The following is a 13,031-nucleotide window of genomic DNA, read 5'->3' as shown; positions in this document are numbered from 1 at the left end:
AAGGGTTGTGAAGTTTATTTTGCATATGTAATTGATTCTAGAGTGCCAGAAAAGAAAGTTGAATCTGTACCTATTGTCTGTGAGTTCCCTGATGTGTTTCCTGAAGAACTTTCGAGATTACCTCTGGTTAGAGAGGTAGAATTTGACATAGAATTGGTACCTGGTACTACACCGATTTCGATAGCTCCGTACCGAATGGCTCCGATCGAACTAAAAGAATTAAAGTCTCAGTTGCAAGAGTTGACCGATCGAGGTTTTGCTAGACCGAGTTTTTCACCTTGGGGTGCTCTGGTTCTATTTGTGAAAAAGAAAGATGGTACGATGAGAATGTGTATAGATTATCATCAGTTGAACAAGGTGACTGTCAAGAATAAGTATCCCCTGCCCCGAATTGATGATTTGTTTGATTAGTTGAAATGAGCTGCTGTGTTTTCGAAAATAGATTTGAGATCAGGCTATTATCAGTTGCGAGTAAAAGACTCAGATATTCCGAAGACTGCTTTTAGATTGAGGTACGGTCACTATGAATTTTTAGTTATGCCTTTCGGATTGACTAACACACCTGCTATCTTTATGGATTTGATGAATAGAATTTTTAGACCGTATTTAGATCAATTTGTTGTGGTATTCATTGATGATATATTGATTTATTCACGTGATGAATCTGAACATGCCGAGCATTTGAGAATAGTATTACAGACTTTAAGAGATAAACAGTTATATGCGAAATTTAGCAAGTGTGAGTTCTGGTTGCGAGAAGATGGTTTCCTGGGTCATATTGTATCAGCCTCTAGTATCCAAGTTGATCCGAGTAAAATTTCAGCTATTTTGGATTAGAAACCTCTGAAGAATGTTTTTGAAGTCCACAGTTTTCTGGGACTTGCTGGTTACTATAGAAGATTTGTAAAAGGTTTCTCGATGATAGTGACTCCATTGACAAAATTGCTCCAGAAAGATGTGAAGTTTGAGTGGTTTGAAAAGTGTCAAAACAACTTTGATCAGTTGAAAGCCTTATTAACTGAAACTCCAGTATTGGTACAACCTGAATCGGGTAAAGAATTTGTAATTTACAGTGATGCTTCGTTGATTGGTTTGGGATGTGTTTTAATGCAAGAAGGAAAAGTCATTGCTTATGCTTCAAGACAGTTGAAACTACACGAGAAGAACTATCCAACTCATGATCTTCAATTAGCTACGATTGTGTTTGCTCTAAAAATTTAGCGCCATTACTTGTTCGGTGAAAAGTGTCACGTATATTCTGATCATAAGATTTAGTCGTATTTGATGACTCAAAAAGATTTGAATTTGCGATAGAAAAGATAGTTAGAACTATTAAAAAGACTATGAACTTATTATTGATTATCACCTTGGAAAAGCAAATGTTGTTGCTGATGCTTTGAGTCAAAAATCGTTATTTGCTTTGCATGTGATGAATGCTCATTTGGTTCTGTCCGATGATTGTTCAGTTCTAGCTGAATTAAAAGCAAACCCTTGTTCTTACAGGAGATTATCGAAGCTCAGAAAATTGATAATGAGATTTTAGCTAAACGAGCTCAGTGTGATGTTGAGACTGGTGCAAAATTCAGAGTTGATAAAGATAATTGTTTAAGATTCCAAGATCGAATTTGTGTTCTAAGAAATCCAGAGTTAATTCAAACGATTTTGAGTGAAGCTCACAGTAGTTGGTTATCTGTGCATCCGGGTAGTACGAAAATGTATAATGACTTGAAACAACATTATTGGTGGTCCGGAATGAAAATAGATATTTCTGAATTTGTTTTTAAATGTTTGATTTGTCAGCAAGTTAAAGGTGAACATCAAGTGCCATATGGGTTATTACAACCGGTTATGATTCCGTAGTGGAAATGGGATGAGTGACTATAGACTTTGTGTCGGGTTTGCCCCTGTCTCCAAGAAAAAAAGACACAATTTGGGTTGTAGTTGATCGTTTGATGAAATTAGCTCATTTTATTCCAATTCGATTGGATTACTCACTCGATAAATTAGCTGATTTATATATTTCTTATATTGTGAGAATGCATGGTGTACCATTATCTATAGTGTCAGACAGAGATTCGAGATTCACATCAAGATTTTGGAAGAAGTTGCAAGATGCTTTAGGTACTAAATTGCACTTTAGTACTGCTTTTCATCCGCAAACAGACAGTCAATCTAAGCGGATTATTCAGATACTCGAGGATATGTTGCATTCTTGAGTTTGAAGGTACGTGGGAACAATTTCTACCTTTGATTGAATTTGCTTATAACAACAGTTTCCAGTCGAGCATTAAAATGGCACCGTATGAAGCTTTATATGGTCGCAAGTGCCGTACACCTTTGTATTGGATGGAGCTTAGCAAAAATAAGATTCATGGGGTTGATTTGATAAAAGAAATGGAACAGAAAGTGAAGTGATTCGAGATAGTTTGAAAGCAACATCTGACCGTCTGAAATCATATGTAGATTTTGAAAAGAAGAGACATTGAGTTTGAGATCAGCGACAAAGTGTTTCTGAAAGTGTCTCCATGAAAGAAAGTGCTTCGGTTTAGTAGAAAATACAAGTTGAGTCCGAGGTTCATCGGGCCGTATGAGATTATCGAGCGTATTGGGCCGGTAGCATATAAATTGTTGTTACCACTAGAGTTAGAAAAGATTCACAATGTGTTTCATGTATCGATGTTTCGACGATACAGATCTGATCCATCGCATGTAATTTCATCGTCTGAGATAGAAATTCAACCTAATTAACTTACGAAGAAAAGCCGATCTATATTTTAGCTCGTGAGGTTAAAGAGTTACGAAATAAGAAAATTCCATTAGTTAAAGTGATATGGCATCGACATGGTGTTGAAGAGGCCACGTGGAAGTCTGAAGATATCATGAGACAGCAATATCCAAATATGTTTAATGGTAAGATTTTCGGGAACGAAAATCCCCAAGGGGGAGAATTGTAATAGTCTGTTTTGACCCTAGTCAGAATAGTGGTTTTGGAACCACATATCCGAGTTGGAAAAAATATTTTAATATTATTTTCCGTGCTTATGATATGTGAATTAGTATGTGTGAAAGCCTCGTATGAGAATTTAACTATTTGTGTGCTTAATTTGCAAAAAAAAGGACTTAATTGCGTAAAGTGTAAAAGCTATGTGCTAGCTGTTAAAAGAGCCTATTTGATTTGGCTTTATGATTTTGAGGTCCTTATGATGTTATTTGACCATTGAATGAATTAAATGACATAGTTGGACATTAGATAGTGGAATTCTAACAAAAATAGCAAGGCTAAAATGGTAAAATGAATATAAATGTTTATTAATTATAACTAAACATGGAAATTGTGCATTTTATCATCTTGTTTGCCGAAATTGAAGAAACAAAAGCTAGGGTTTTTGTGTTTCAAGCATTCGACCAGCATCTAGCTTGATTAAAGGTCTGTTTGAACTCAGTTTTTGATAATTTCTACATTTTTGTAATTGTTGCTTCGTATACTATCAAGCCCATGCTTCAATTTCTGATTTGATGATGATTTTGAAATGTTCCATGGATGAATTTATGAGCTTTATGTTGTTAATTGATGAAATATGAAAGTTTGATGTTGGGTTTATATGTTTTGTCTTTATATTTTTGATGATTTTGAGTAAAATAGGCTAAATCGTAAAAATGTTATTTTGAGGGACTAAAATGTCAAATAAATGAAATGTGTGGACTAGTATGAGTACTAGGAGAATTTGGTTAAGCTTGTGCATAAGCAAATTATGTGTATTTTGTGATTTTGTGAAATAGGGACTAAAGTGTAGAAATGTGAAAATGTGAGGGCTAGTTTGCAAAATGCCCTAAAAATGTGACTATGGATTGAATTGAATTATTTGGTGAATAAAAGGGTTAATTTTGAATATATATAGATCAAGAAAAGAGGAATTCGGATTTAGATCGAGGGAAGTCGAAGGTTATTGAGTAGACAATTCAAATCGACAACTTCGAGTACGAGGTAAGTTCGTACATATTAAATGATGTCAAAGCTATGTTTTAATATGATGGTAATGTATAAATTGTATAGACATTTGAGTACGTCTTGAGCTTAATGATATTTGACTATGCTTGACACTAAGTGTGTGGTTTAATATAGCTTCGGCTACAAATGGCAGTAAGTGTGCTAGTTGGCATAGCTTCGGCTATATAAGGCACTAAGTGTGCGATACCGACTTAGTTTCGGATAATTGAGGTAGCACTAAGTGTGCGGATGTTAAAGTATGAATGATTTACGGAAAGATTTATAATAATCCTACGAGAGGTGAGAATAAAAGTGAATAAGTACGTGAAGATTCAGGTATGTTCTGTACCTATGTGGTACATGGTACTACGTATTGGAAGTTCATTGAGTTGGTATTGAACATATGGATGATGTTGGAATATATTTGAATTGTGGATTTGAGAAATTGTATAGGTATAGTGTATTGATGTTTCATATTTATTATATACAATTGATGTTTTTGGTACGAGCTTACGATGCTTTTGAAAGCTTACTTTGTGTGTGTGTTTGCATTGTTTTAGAGATATCGAAGCTACTGCAAGCTTAGGGATGATCAAGGATTGTCACCACACTGTCGAACCTTATTTTGGTACTTTTGAAAATGAAAATATTTTTAAGTATGGCATGTATAGGCTAGAATGTCTATGTATTTAAGCTTTGATATGTATATATGATATGCCATGAAAGTTGGCTAGTAAATGATATGTTTGAGCATGGAATTGGCTTAAAATTGTAGCATGAATGTTTTTTTGAATTGCTTGTAGGAATGACCCAAAAAGGGGTGGCAATTTTGGCTTAAACCAAGCCTGTTTGATGCCACACGGCCAGGGAACACGGGCGTGCCTGGTGGCTGTGTATGCAAAGCAGTAACCTCCTAAGACCACACGGCTAAGACACATGGGCGTGTCATATGGCCGTGGGCTTAAGTCAGTAGCTAGCTAAGTATCATACGGCCATAGCAAATGGGCGTGTCAGTTGGCCATGGGTGAAAGTCAATATGTATGCCTTGTTTTGGCACGGCTGGTTCACATGGGCATGTATGGTGCCCTTGTGAGGCATACGGCTTGGTCACACGGGCGTGTGACCTCAACAGAATATCAAAAATTTTTCTGAGTTCTGAAATCTATGAATGTGTTTGGTTTAGTCCCAACCCCTTTCTAAAGCATGTTTTAAGGTCTTGTTGACCTATGTAAGAGATTTTGTAATGATGTGTGACGATGATGCTATGATGATTAAGAAATGAATGAGAGATGTTTAGATTTTTTCGGTAACGGCTTTAACCCTAGTCCGACGATGGATATGGGTTAGGGGTGTTGCAGGGTCAGTCTAGGTTGGGCGTAAGTGTTACTGGTTCCCACTCATTGGTTACTCTAGGAAACATTCGGGTGGTTTCGCCATGATGGGTTATAGAAATTGGATTGCTGTACTTGCCTTCCTTGATTTTGGTTCTAGTTACCCATGTAATACACAGGTTCTGGGTTTGATGGACATTTTTCGAACAAATGTCCTTCCCTAAAATAGACACAGGCTACATTTTCAACTTGATTCGGTGGCTGAGTTGTAAAACTATTAAACCTATTAGTGGTAAAATTTTTAAGCATTGAGGATATTGATGATACCTGAGATGCAAGTGAAGTGAGAGCATCCACTTTATGTATCCAGCAACTCGTCTTCTTGACGCTGCTCTATTGGTTGGCCATTGATAATTGTTGCTAACAATCCTCTCAATGATTTCATAGGCCTCATTATAAGACTTAGAAAGGAGAGAACCATTAGTAGAAGCGTCCACTACCATCCGCGTGTATGCATTAAGACCATTATAAAATGTCTCAAGTTGGATGCAATGTGGGATTCTGTGATGAGGGCACTTCCATAATAATACTTTGTACCTTTCCCATTCCTCATACAAGGAATCATCATCCATTTTTTGGAAAACAGTGATCTCATTCCTCAACTTAGCATTCTTGCTAGGCGGGAAATACTTCAGAAGGAATCTTTCTGCGAACTCTTGCAATATGGAAATTGAATTTGGTAGCAATGAGTTCAACCACGCTCGAGCTTTGTCCCTTAGCAAATATGGGAACAACTTTAATCGTAATTTATCTTTGGGTATTTCGACTATCTTGAAAGAATCACTCACCTCCATAAACAGTTCTAAGTGAAGATGAGGATCTTCAGTAGGAATTCCACTGAATTGGCCCACTATCTGAAGCATCTGGAACATGACTGGCTTCAGCTCGAATTGTTGTGCCTCAATTTTGGGTCTCCTAATGCCCGGATTAAGATCATGAAACACTGGCACGACATATTGTCTTAAAGCTCTATCCCTATCATCAGCAATAATGATAGGATTTTGAGCAGCGTTTGCTCCGTTTCCTTGATTCAAAATTTCAAGGTTTATCTCTTTGGTCCTTCTTTGACTTGCTTGTCTTCTTCGCTGTCGAAAAGTTCGTTCAATCTCAGGGTCTACAGGGAGTAAATCAATAATTCATTCAATACTCATAAACACCTGAAATAATCACAGAAAAATTAATTAAGTTAAAATTGAACAGAAAAATAAACCAAAATGCAAAATTAACAAATTCACAAATAATGACTTTTTAAAACAGTCCCTGACAACTGCGCCAAAAACTTGGAACGACAAAAATGTGCAAGCGTACACAATCGTAACAAGTAACAAAATGACAAGTAAATGTCGAGTTATCGTACCTACAGAGACTGTGAAAAGAATTATTTATGAATGCAATTTAAAACATTCTGGTGAAGAAAAAATATTTTATTTGAAGAGGTGATTAAAAACTAGAATTTTAACAAAGTAAAACAAATAAAATATTTTGAGTTGAAGAGGTGATTAAAAACTAGAATTTTAACAAAGTAAAACAAATAAAATAAAATAAAGTTCCAATGCACGATTTCAAAAGATGATTTTAATCAAGATGACATAATTGTGTTAGATTAATTACATTTCTTAACTTAGAATTATTAAACACATGTTTATGTTATTACAAATAAATTCACAGCAACTTGGTAATTTGCTAACTTATGAACATACTCACCTACCAAAATCCATTCATCTCTTGACTATTTCTCTATGTCAATTCAACCGATTAAACAAATTTTAATAGGCAAATGTGTTAATGCACATGCATACTTATGAAATTAAAATAATCTCTTGTACATATATCTATGTCAATTCAAACAATTAATTCAATCTCATAAGCACATAAAAGATTACGTGAGGTAACGGTGTATTTCTACCTTGAAACAGTTTAATCACAATAATCTTGCAAGTTATGCATGGCAAATGTATTGTTAGATATTGTTGCTAATTTAACCCTCAGCTACCTTAGATGATTAAACATGCACTGATTAAGTATCGTGTCAATTAATTACAATTTTAATCCATTTAAATAATTAATTCATTATTTACCTTACAATTGTAATGCAAGAATAACTTACTCATGGTTTTACTTAATCAAACATCTTACCGAGGCTTATAACAACACAAACACGATTTTAATAAATTAAATAAATGAAATGCAATCAACCTATCAAGAATTAAATTTAACCCAAATCAATTAAATTAAACATTTCAACATCACAAATATTCATAGACATGTTCATCATAACAACAACAAAAATTAACAGGATAAGGAACAAGAATTAAATTCGTTTTTCTCAGTGGCTTGATTGGTTTGCTCCATTCTTCCTTCTCCACTTGTTCTTGTCGAACCGAGGCTGCTATGAACACTTTAATGCTTCTCTAAATGGTGGATGAATGACTCTTTTTCAAGAGGTGAAATGGGCAAGAGAATAAAGAAAAATGGATGGGAAAGGAAGAGAGAAAATTGAGAGAGAAGAGAAGAGATGCGAAAAGTTGAGCTGCATTTGAAATGAAAAGTCAATGGGTTTTTATAGGTTGAGAGGTCTTCTAAAAATAGCCAAAATCAGCAGCCAAAGAGCCCCCCATGGCCGGCCACACATGTAGCAAGTTTGAAGTTTTCAAACTTGTTATATTAAGGTAGGGGCAAATCTAGAAAGGCACAAATAGTGGAGGGGTTTGTTTGCAATTTGAAAAAGTCTTCAAGGGCCATCTTGCAAGCTAATTAATCAGCCAAGCAAGCTGATTGGGTCAGCATGTGGGGCATTTTTGGGCTGCCCAGTACTCGGTTGGTTCGATTTTCTCGGTTCTGCTCAACTGGGCAACTTTTCATAATTAATTAATAATAATGTATTTAACCCAAATTAAATTGGATATAAATTAAAATTAATTATATTATGAATTAATACACATAATTTGGACCATATTAGGCTAAAAAATTAATTCACCTTGATGCTTCAAAATTGTTTCTCGGTTTTGCACTTCTAGTAGTGTCTGCCGAGCCATTTTTTGCCCTTTGTGCAAATCTGTCAAAAATAATAAAAAATAATCAAAAGTAATTATAAAAATAATTTAATTACAAAATGATTATTATATAATAATTATATATTTTTCGACAAGAATTTTACCAAACTGGCATGAATTTGAATTAAAAAGGGCATGAAAAAGTGTGTATATTTTTGTGTTTCCACTCTTCGGATCATCATCGATGGTAGCCCTAAATTCCTTTGCCCTATATTTTTGAATTTTATCTACAGGAGGCTTACCAATTCTAACAGGTTCGGCACCCTAATGGCATCTCGGGAACTGGTTGAATTGTAGGTGGGGGAGGTTGTTGTACAACAGGATTTGTTCTCAAATATTCAGTAAACCACTCGTTCATCATTTGAAAGAAGACTTCTTTTGCCTCCTCGGTTTGGCCCTCAGATACAGGCCTTCTACTACTACTAGATGCAGCTCTTTGAACGAAAGCTTGAGTAGTGCTATTAGCTTCCTCGAATTTAGCTCTATCTTGGTTGGATGACATTACTATATGAAAAACACATTTAAAAATGGTCAGGAGATACCACACTATCATAAATTATATAATAGCATGTATAGCTAAACTCATACTTGCTACGTTAGTTTAAGAATCGGCTAAACCGTAACTCAGATACCAATAAATGTAACACCCCTAACCCTTATCCGCCGTTGGAACAGGGTTATTGAGTATTACCAGAATTTATTGATCAATTACAGATAATTCATGTTAATTACTATTCATTTCCAAAACTAGTCATATTATTCCTTGAATGGACCCTCGAGGCCCAATATAAACATTGGAATCGAGTCGGGACTAAATAAGGAACTCAAAGAATTTTTCGTGAAATTTCAAAATTTTTCCCATATATAGGAGTCACAAGCCCGTGTGGGTAGGCTATGTGGCTCACACGGCCAAGTGTCACACCCATGTCCTAGGCCGCGTGGTATATGAAGTAGGTCACATGGTCGTGTCCCCAACCCGTGTAACTCTCTGACTTGCAAAACATTAAGGTGCAAGTTTCACACGGCCAAGATACACGCCTGTTTCCTAGGTCGTGTATCACACACAGCTGAGACACACGCCCGTGTGCTCAATTCTGAGCATTCTATTTCTAAATTTTAAGATGCAGGGCACACACGACCAAACCACATGCCCATGTGCCAGGTCGTGTGTCACACACAGTGAAGACACACTCCCGTTTGTCTACCCGTGTGGACAAAATAAGGCCATTTCCTAGCCTTATTTCTCAACCAAACTTTGCCATCAACCTGCCAAATCACTTACACACATATATCAACCAATTCAAACATTATAACCAAGCCAATTTTATCATCTAACATGATATGTTATCACATGCATTCTTGCTTTTAATCTTACCTTTTATAAGCATACTAGTTTAACCTAACTCAATCAAACAATAATAAACACTTATGTTATCACCATGATATAACCTTAATATATATACCAAAACATGTTTATTATTAGCCATTCCAATGGCTAGATTACAATAACCATTTACATACTCACTTTTTTCACCATTAGCCTATACATGCCATTATACTAAAGTAAGATTTCTATTTATACCAAAATAAGCTGGAGGATAGTGTGATGATACTCAGATCGATCTCCAACCTTAACGAGCTTCCGAGCACAATAAAACAGAGAAAAGAAAACCTAGTAGGCATTTAATGCTTAGTAAGTTCGCATAACATGAATTAAACTTACCAATCATACTGATTTAAATAAGCATAATCATATCATCCCAAAATACTTGAAAGTTGTAACATGATGAGCCCATCTATGCTTACTTCATTTATATGTGAATTATGTGACTAACTTTCTTATTTGAGATATAATTCATTTAATCTCATAGTTTCTCATTTTAGGAATTTATCCGTTGAAATCATTGAAATTTTGATGGATACTCATTTCAGGTAGTACACACAAGGTGTACAAAATAGTAAGCCGTCAACTCATAATCAGGGGTACCTATTAGGGCACATAATCAAAGAGCTCACTCTCGAGCCACATATCAGGATGCTTAGAAGAGCCATGTAACAGGACTCTCATCCAGGCTAATCAGAAAACTCATAAGAGTTTTACTCAGGGAGCTCATAGAGCTTAAAAGATAACTCCGAAGAGTTAATATCAGGGAGCACCAGATAAGGTAACAAGGAGTTCAAGCAAGCTATGTCAGGAAGCCCATAAGAGTTTATATCAGGATGCTCACGTAGAGCTACGTTTGTATCCGCATTATATGCTGGATCACAACCGATAGAAACATGTAACAGGACGCTCACACAGAGCTGCAGTAGTGCACAACACATGCAGAATCAATACCGATCAGGATGCTCGCAAGAACTATTTAACAAGATGCTCTAGAGAGATATATCAGGATTACTCGTTCGAGCTAAATCTTGTCCGCAACATATGCAGAACCACTTTCAGTATAGGCAATCACCTATCCATCGAAATTCAATATTCAAACAGAATTTAACATTTTCTGGACTTATTTTGGGCATATAATTATTTCATGCATTTATAACATTCTTATAATTCACATAGACACATATCATATTCAATTCAAATACAACATTCAATTCAAACATAATAACATGTATAATTAAGTTACATGAACTTACCTTAGTAATCGTCCATATAAGAAATTTTACTAATTCGAAAGTTTTTCTTTTCCTCAATCTAGCTTCGAATTTGAGTTATCCGAATCTATATAAATGAATTTAATCATTAATTGAATACAATTCATATTCAATTGATTTCAATTTACACTCTAGGCAAAATTACTACTTTGCCCCTAAACTTTTCATAAATTCCAATTTCGTCCCTAGGCTCGGCAAATGAAATTCATGCAATTTAATCCTTATTCCAAGAGTAACCAAAATTTTAGTATAACATTTACAGCACATGTATTTCATAAAATTCAGAATTTTTCCACAACTTTTACATCTTTATAATTTAGCCCCTAAATCACAATTTCATCAAAATTCACTTTGTAAAAGTTGTTACCTTTCATTTTCTACCATAAATTTTAGCAAATTCATCAATGGAAAAACTTTTTTACTTTGATAAATTTTCAAATTAATCCCCAAAATAGATAGATTAGACTATCCCGATCTCAAAAATATAAAAATTACTAAAAACGAGACTTGAAAACTTACCCAATTAAGCTTGATTAGTTTTATCTCTCTCTCCTAGGGTTTCCATGGAATTTGAGGATGAAGATAATAATAATATGATGATATTTCTTATTTAATTATTTATCATCTTTAATTATTTTGATTTTCGATTTAGTCTTTAGTCTTTTTCAAAATTTCCATGGATGAATCACCAAAAATATCTACTAACTTTTATTTAATGGTCTAATTACCATATAAGGACCTCAAATTTTGAATTCCATAACTATTTGATCATTCTAGCTACTAGAATTCAACTTTTGTATTTTATGCAATTTGGTCCTTTCCATAATTAAACACAAATCAATAAAATTTTCTTATCAAAATTTTCACATAGTATTCCTATCATAATACGGACCATGAAATAATATTAAAATAAATTTTCTTTCTGTCTCGTATTTGTGGTCCTGAAAACATAGTTTCAATTTCACTAAAAATGAGTTGTTACACTATACATACTTTTATGTTGTGATCTGCCATTCCGGTCCTTATCTTATTGGAGGAATCACCAGGTGTATTTTCGCCTTTACCATGATCTCCTTGTCCAGTTAGCAATGTCCCTACCTTATCAGAGGCATCACAAATGGTTGTTGATGTCGTGCCCCAAAAATTTAGTGGTCATGGTTGTTAGATTCTATTGTTAGCAAGTATTTGTTTCAGTGGTTAGGGGCTCTAGTTGTGTGTTAGGGTCTTGGGTTCAAATCTCAATTCAATCGTTTTTGTTCCTAGGCCTATCTGATTTAAAATAAAATATGTTTTGTTGTCAAAATAATTCTGGAGTTGATTTTAAATGAGTTTTTTTAAATATATATAATAATAAAAAAATCAAGTAGTTAATTTAAAATGTTTTATCTTTTGGGTTTGTTTTGAAATAAATAAAATAAGGTATTTAATTTATGTTGTGCTTCTCCATTCTTTTTTTTAAAATTAATTCCATCTTATTTTTGTTTTATTTATTTTGTTAAAAAAACAAAACCCACATTCCCACTTTTGTTATTTCCCTAACCTATGCCGCAAATTCCAATTCCGAAATTTTGTTTTTTTTTGCTTTCATATTTTATTTTGTTCTTTTGTCTTTTTTTTTTGAAAATTTTGTTTAAACGTTGGGCCACTGTTAATTTTTGAAGCAATAGTTGTGATTCTTTGACTGCAAATCCAACGGTAAGTGTTTAAGTTCAGTATGCTATGCATTTTTTTTTGTAGATGTGTTGGATGTTGGGTTGTGTTAAATTGGATTAGTGATATTGTATTAATTCTAATGCATTTTTAGGAGTAGTACAAGAGGCAGTGGGCAACCTTCCAATGATTTTGAATTTGCGTTGTGGTTGTTCGTTCATCGGCAAGTGAATGGTTTTGTTGTGAAGGGTTATTTTAGTTTGATTAGGGTCTATTATTAGTTACGTTTTT

General features: G+C 34.4%; 1 non-coding gene across 1 annotated transcript; it reads left to right on the top strand.

Moving 5' to 3' along the window:
- The first annotated feature begins 5,877 nt into the window (after positions 1-5,877).
- On the top strand, positions 5,878-5,984 carry LOC121231638 (small nucleolar RNA R71). Its single transcript, XR_005929694.1, has one exon. It is a non-coding gene; the product is annotated as a small nucleolar RNA R71 (small nucleolar RNA).
- Positions 5,985-13,031: the final 7,047 nt, after the last annotated feature.

The sequence above is a fragment of the Gossypium hirsutum genome, chromosome A06 (assembly GCF_007990345.1).
Source record: "Gossypium hirsutum isolate 1008001.06 chromosome A06, Gossypium_hirsutum_v2.1, whole genome shotgun sequence".
In the NCBI taxonomy this organism is placed as follows: Eukaryota; Viridiplantae; Streptophyta; class Magnoliopsida; order Malvales; family Malvaceae; genus Gossypium; species Gossypium hirsutum.
Note: the sequence above shows the minus strand (reverse complement) of the source record. Positions and strands in the feature narration are given on the sequence as shown.